Consider the following 8083-nt stretch of genomic DNA (forward strand, 5'->3'; position numbering starts at 1 on the left):
TTGTGTCAAAAATTGACAGAGACAGGAAAATCAAATATATATCCTTTAATTGATAGATTAATTCGTCTTGTTTTGACTCTTCCTGTGACAACAGCAACAACTGAACGGGCCTTTTCAGCTATGAAGATTATTAAAACAAGGCTTCGAAACAAGATGGAAGATGAATTTTTAGCAGATTGTATGATTGTATATATTGAAAAGGAAATTGCTTCAAAATTCACTTCAGAGATGATAATTGATGATTTTAGTTCCATGAAGCATCGTCGAGCAAGTTTAAAAATATCAAAATCTTAAAGTATGTAGTTGAACATTGACTTTTATATAATATAATTACTTTTTTGATATATATGCTACAAATCATATTTTGTTAATTTTTTGTTATATTTTATATTTAATTGGCCCCCCTCTTATGAAATTTCTGGTTCCGCCACTGATTATATAGTATATGGTTGATTATTCATATCTTTCCTTACTCTTTTCTCCTCACGTTTTACTTTTTCAATCCCATACTTTTGCTTTTTATGATGATGAATCAAAGTGGTGCTTGTTATACCCAATGCGTGTTTGTTAATGTGATAAGTAAATTTCTCTTCTTTTTCTTTTTCTTTGTAGCTTTGAATTTAGTTAAATAGTATTTAAATTGTGTAGGAACCAAAAAAAATTAAGAGAAAGCCATATACGAAGTAGTAAATCGAATCGCCAACGAGCTATAACTCAAATGAAATAATTTTCCAATACTCACTTAAAGATTGCGGGTTCGAATCTCCCTATTTTTGATAAAAAAGTAGTAAATCGAATCAAGTAGATTTAATTTACTATTGATATAGCATATCTAATAAATCGAATCAACTTTCGATTTACTATTGATTTAATACATCCCAAATTTAATTCCTAGAAAAACAAATCTATTAATAACATTGATTTTCATGAAACTTTACTAATTTGAATCATGTTGATTTGATCTAGTATTAGAATATATAAATCGAATTCAATCAATTCAATTTATATAAAAATATAAATGAAGACATAATGTTATTGGTTTTGAGATTTTTGTATAATATAGGTTGGTACTTAGTTTAATTAGGTGTTTTACCCTAATTAAAGAGACAACAATATTTGTTTATATATATTTTAATGAATTCAACTAGAAAATTAATTAACAATCAGGTAAATTTTTAAAATTATTTTTTATTTTAAATTCTAAATTTTAAATTTTAAATTCTAATCCTAGGTTCTCAATTTTCCAAAGAAAACAAACCTTAAAAAATAATTTTACAAAAAATTAACTAATATTAATTAATTAAAAATAATTTTCTAATGGTAATAAGAGATTTGAATAAGAATTAAAAAAATGGTGGTACGTCGGCATTGATGATAGATGATACTTATTATAAGCAACATTCATGGAGTATGATTATCTTCCTACATATATGCTAGGTAGAGTTATGATTTAATTCAGTTTCCACACAACATAATAATAAAAAGTAGGAAGAAGCTAAGAATATTCCACATTCTCCATAATTAAGGGTTTAGTAGTAGTGGTTTAATAATCATCACCATGATATTTCCTTGAATCTTCTTTTAACATAATACCAATGTGTTCTTGCCTCTAATCTTGCTTACAAATCCAATTATTAATGATTTTGACTAAGGACTATACACTACTATATATATAAAGGTTTTGGCGGCAGAACCTTTGTGATAATTAGAGAATAATAATAATATGCTTGGAAGTGTGAACATGCATATTATCATAGCTGTCTTAAGCATCTTTGTTTCTTGTCTATAATAATATCTTAGAAATTAAAATCTAGTCCAATAATTTAATTTTAGTCGATTAGACACACTACCTACAGTAGCAAATATAATGACACTGTTTATGGACTGTTGTTTATTGTGATTATTCAATTGAATTAATTAAGAAGTACTCTGATATGGTTGAAATAGTTTATTAATTGGGTAATTTACTTATTTAAATTGTTTCACTCTCAATATTACGCAAATACATTGTTTCAAAAACGGATACGTAAATATATTGATTAACATATCTATATAAATCGCTACTGGTAGTAGCAGTTTACAAGAGAAACCGCTAGTACCAGCCGCGGTTTACATATATGCTGGATTGATCATAAACTGTTGGTGTGCGTGCGTAAACCGCTGGTGGTGCCTATAGTGGTTTACGTTTAGTATGTGTTAATGGACTCCTTATATAAACTATGGAAGGGCCAAATGTGGAGAGGGAGAGTGTTATTCACAAATGGATGGAGAGGATAGTATTAAAAAAATATAATACTCAAAGTATTAAATTATATAAATCAAGACAATTTTTTTTATTCTCATCTCTTTTAAAATTTATAAATAATAAAATAATTTATTTTTAGCCAAAAGTTCACTAAATCATATATTTTTCTCTTTAAAAATCACTTCATTCTCTTTTATTTATATCAACCATACAAGAGAGACTAGGAGAGTTTGGAACATGGATTGTGTTCTTTGCTGCTGATTTGTATTTGAGATTCTAGCTAAATGAATTTTTTTTTATTTGTGCAACTTTGTTGTTTTATGCCAAAAAATAAAAATTATTTGTATTTTATAGTTGATTGATTGGATAAATAATAGTGATAGCATCATAATTTTGATGAATAAAATAAAAATATAAATATGTATGTAATAATTTTTTTATTTGTATTTATTATTAAAATGAGACTAAATAGCAAATCAAAGAGGGAGTATTCACATAGTACTAAAATATATAAACTAAGACTATTTTTTTTTATTTTTATCCCTTCTAAAATTCATGAATGATAAAATAATTTTAGAAGGGATGAATATAAAAAAATTAGTCTTAGTTTATATATTTTAGTACTCTGTCAATACTCACTCTTTGATTTGCTATTTAGTCTTATTTTAATAAGAAATATAAATAAAAAATTATTACATGCATATTTATATTTTTTATTTTATTCATCAAAATTATGATGATGCCTATACCAAATAAATTATGTAAATGGAACACAAACTTAAAAAATAATCTGTAACCTCTAGAGCTCTTGGTGACTTCAATTCCCTCTGAACTTTTCTATCTGCATATTCATTTAGCTAGAACCTCAAATGCAAATCAGCAGCAAAGAACACAATCCATGTTCCAAACTCTTCGAATCTCCTTTGTACGGTTGATATAAATAAAAGAGAATGACAAATTAAATTTTTTTATTTATAATATTATTTAAATAGTATATACCATTCATTATTTGTTTTGTAATTATTTTTTAGATAAAGATTAGTTTTACTATTTGTTTTCATACTCAATGTAAACCGCTGCTGCCTCTAGCGATTTACATACTTAAAGATAATGCACATAAACCGCTGCTGGTAGTAGCGGTTTATGACCAATCATAATCATGCAGAAACCGTGGCAGGCAACATCAGTTTCTATGCTACCACAACTCAACGTAATCCGCGGCTAGCAGCAGCGGATTCTGTGTTTGTGTAAACCGCTACTGGTATTAGCGGTTTTCATAGATATGTGAAATAATGTATTTACGTCTTTGTTTTGGAAACAATGTATTTATGTAATTTTGAAGGTGAAACAATTTATTTAAGTGAATTGGCCTTATTAATTTATTTGTAATTTCATCTAAAACGTGTGATTTTGTTTGACCACTTGAAACCGTCACGATAATTGTCACAGTTTATCAATTTAGCGGTGGTTTCAGAAACGGTCAAAATGACTGTTACTAGTCATCTGTAACTTATATTGTTGTAGTGATAGTAACACAATCATACATATATTTTATGCTAAATTTTTTTTATTCTAGAACTCAACAAAAATCGAATTCTAAATATTTAAATTATGAAAGCTTTAGAGCTTGTTCGGAATTCTAGGAATTAAAATTCATTCAATATTTGAATTTTTTTATTTTAAAACAACTAAAAATAAATTATTTAAATTTTTTTAAAAATTTTAATTTTAATTTTTTTTATTTGTAAATCAAATAAAAAAGAATTTGTTTCTAAACAAACTCTTAATATATACTATATCCTAAAATATTTTTTTCAAAAATTTTAAACTAATAAAAAAAATCATGATTATAACTCTAATACGCCCTAAAATATTTGTGCGGATATATATATACACGTTAGTAGCTCTTGGAAAAGCCTAACTAAGAGGTGCTGTAGTGATCCAAATAATTTGTGCATGAAAGTGCCTCCACACTACTAATAAGGAAGACTTTGATGTACTTCACAAATGACTGGTAATTTTAATTTCAATGTATAGTGTGTGGACAAACATTGCTAGCTAGCTGTATGTGGCTTAAGAATTCTTCTTTAATTTTTCTTGTCATTAAGTGGCTCCATTTCAAGCTTCAGAAAACAATGCATGCATGTGTCGCCGACCGTATTGATTCGTAGGTAATAATAACACACCATAAAGAAGATAAAATAAATTCTAATAAAGATAACTTCAAGGTCATTTATCACATAGTTATATACCGTTGAAAGGAATAAATTCGCCGTGGTATCTTATATTTACGATTTTTATCGTTTCTCTCGTATTTAAAATTTATTATGCTGATTTCTGATATCCAATTCTGAATATTATATTAGTTCTTGGATTTTTTGTGGTAGTAAGTCGGTAAATAAAATGTGGAATTAGTTCTAATTTATTACGTTAAACACAAAATTAAATGACGATGTTTTGTTTTGTTACTTAAATAATACAAAAATAAGATCGTTTTGAAAAAAAAAAAAAAGATAAAATAGATTACACATTATATAAATTTTTTTTATTTTTTTTTGTCTATTTTAAGTATCAAAATGAAGCAACATCATTTAATCTTACGTCTAATATGGCAAGTCAAAATCAGCTAAACACTTTGTTTATTGATTCGGTGCTAAAAAATGTTTAAAAACTAATATAATGTTTAAAATTGAATCTCAAATATCAATATATTGAATTTAAAAGAATAAAATAGTAAAAACCGTGAATTTAAATGATCACTTTAAATATAGTAAGTTGTCACTGATTAAGAATTTTTTTTCTTTATTTAAGAATTTTGGTTAATAATACTATAATTAATAAATATTCAAAATTATAAACAAATCTTTCAATTAATTCATGTTTATTTTTTTATTAATTTCCCATTTCTCATTTTTAAAAATTTGATATGACATGTTAATAATGAAGAAAATATCATGTTGTTCCATAATTAGATCAATAAAATTTAACATTTACAAAAATAATTGATCAAATAAAATATTTTAATAACAAGTATATCCTAAAAGAATTTGTTAATATGTGATATTATATTGGAGTTTTTATTATCAAAATATTTAGAATTTAATTTTTATTATAAATAAGAGAATTTAGCATAAGTTAAACTAAAAAAAAAGGCCTATACACACTTTGCATTTTGAAATGTAAAAAAGACCGAAGTTCTTGCATAAAATAATATGTTAAAGATATATTTATATATGTGCTTCATTGTATTAATTAATTAACATAATTTTTTCCGAATAGTTGATTTTATGATATTTAATTTAAAGTCTCAACATTTTTTTAATTCAAATTTACTATTTTAAAAACTTACCAAAACCATTCTTAATTAGGACTATTTTTACAAGCACAACTCATAAATAAATTAAATATTATGAAACCTGTTTTCAAAATAAGTGAATCACTTGTATATATTTGAGGGTTAGTTTTTCTAAGCTCTAACATTAGTTTGGTCCAGGCCTAAAACTATATATAGAGGCATGCCATATCTAGTGTTACTATTGTGCATAATTAGCTAGGACTATATATCATTGAATATTTATGTATATATGTTACATTACCCTACTTCTAATTTTAACTAATGGATTATATATCTGGTTTAAGCTGAAAAAATTTAATTTAGAATTCTATTGAAACACATACATATCCTCAGTGGACAGCTTTTTCTATTAGGAATAATATAATTGATGTATATTAATGAGTAGTGACTTTTTGGTCTTGCAGGACCATATTTGAGTGGTCCTATGCTATGAAAATTTCTAATAATATGATTTCTTGATGTACTTCTCATTATAATATGTCATGTGTAGTTATTAATTAATTATTTTTTATTATTAAATATTTCCGTTAATTAATATTCCAACGAAGGATCAAGTAGTGGTTGCATTTTTAAAAAAAATCATGTATTTAAATAATTTCACAATTTATGGAGTTAATATATAGTTTTCTTTTGTATATATTTATAGCGGTTTAAATAAATTAATTGAAGGAACAAGTAAACTCCCTTTTTGGATATTTTTAAAGGGAAAAAAAAAAGTAAAATTGTATCAAACTTCCAAAACCTACACAAAACATGAGCATATATCTCTATATATATGGGACCATTAAAACTTTGGGATTCCCTTGCGTGCAAAATTAGAGCAACTTTATTTCATATTATGAATTATGAGAGTACTATGGCTTCTCCATGCATGTAGCTTAGATAGTACTATAATAGTTAGCATAGAGGTGCATGTAGATGATGTCATCATGTTGGTTTATATTTTCTTATCTCCTTGAAAATTATATTGATTAGCATTATTGCTCTCTTTTGGAAATTATTGCGAAAGGTTTAATATAATATGACTTTTAAAATGGAAGTAATTATGATGATTGATGAGCAAATTAATCTGCCATAAAATAATAATGCACCTTCAAAAAAAATATCATTTGGCTTATTTGGGTTTTTTTTAAATAAATTGATTTTGAAATATAATAAAATTCTATCACTTTCAATTTGAAAAATTTTTAATTTCTAATATATAGGATTATTTATATGAAATTGAATGAATCTTGGATGTAAAATAATTAAAAAGACTATTATTATAGCCACAATTTTGTTAACTGCTGCTATCTATTAATTGATCTAATAGACTGTGTTTGATTTTGATAACAGAATAAAATAGGACACTGAAAATAAAATACAAAAGAAAGAAATATAAAAATTAGTATTCTTGTATTTTATTTAATAATAAATTAGAATAAATTATAAAAAAAATTAAGAAAAAAATATAATGATAAAAAATATAATCATAAAATAAGTTGTGTCTTTCGTTAATATTTTTGTATATACAAAATATACTAATTTATTGTCTTTGAACACAATATTTTTTTCTATATTTTATCTGTCAAATATAATTTTATGTTTTTAATATAGTATCCTGTGTCTATAAACAAATGCAACTATAGTAATTTTGGTAATAATTTTGAGAAGAACAGCTTATAATTTGATTTTGTGATGATTTGGAGAAACCGTCGCTAATTCGAGAAGAAAAAAATTAGTGCTTCTTTGTTCCATCTCATCCTTTGGTTCTTCTTGTGATATTCTTTTAAGTGTGCGTGGTTTGAATTTTTTAATTATATATTTAATTCGAAACACATAATTAATTTACAATTCAATTGAATTCAAATGAAATTCATCACAATTTTTAAATATTCAAAACACACTCTTAAAGAAGCTAAGTTTTATGTATAGTTTCATATTTTCAGTAAATATACATCATTTATATAAAGTTTTACAACCTTAATTTACTTAGCAACTAAGTTTTATATAAAGTTTCATATTTAGAATGATTAAATAGGTGAAGTTCAGTAAAAAGTAGTTTCATTTTTTTTACTGCATGCCATTGCTTTTTGGGGGGTTTAGTTCATCTCCTACACACACATAACACATTATTTATTTATTATTGATATGTCCATGCAAGTTACATGTCTTATGTCAGTATATATAATATCTATATAACAATTATTATTATAGTGCTGACGATTACAATAGTACTGCATGCATGCTATGTAGTGCGTTGGGGCAGGCTGTGGTGCCAGAAATTTGAAGATAAAAAAATAGAGTTAATTGTCAAAATGGTTCACGAAAGATATTTTGATATTTTATTTTCGTTCTAAAAAAATAAATTAATCAATTCGTCTTTAAAAAATATTTTGATGTTTATTTTTACTATAAAATAAGGTTTAATGGTTAAGCATGATGTATATAAGATATTTGATAAAATATTTTATAAAAAAATTATATTTATTATAAAAAATGAT

Source organism: Arachis duranensis, chromosome 3 (genome assembly GCF_000817695.3).
Source record: "Arachis duranensis cultivar V14167 chromosome 3, aradu.V14167.gnm2.J7QH, whole genome shotgun sequence".
Classification (NCBI taxonomy): domain Eukaryota; kingdom Viridiplantae; phylum Streptophyta; class Magnoliopsida; order Fabales; family Fabaceae; genus Arachis; species Arachis duranensis.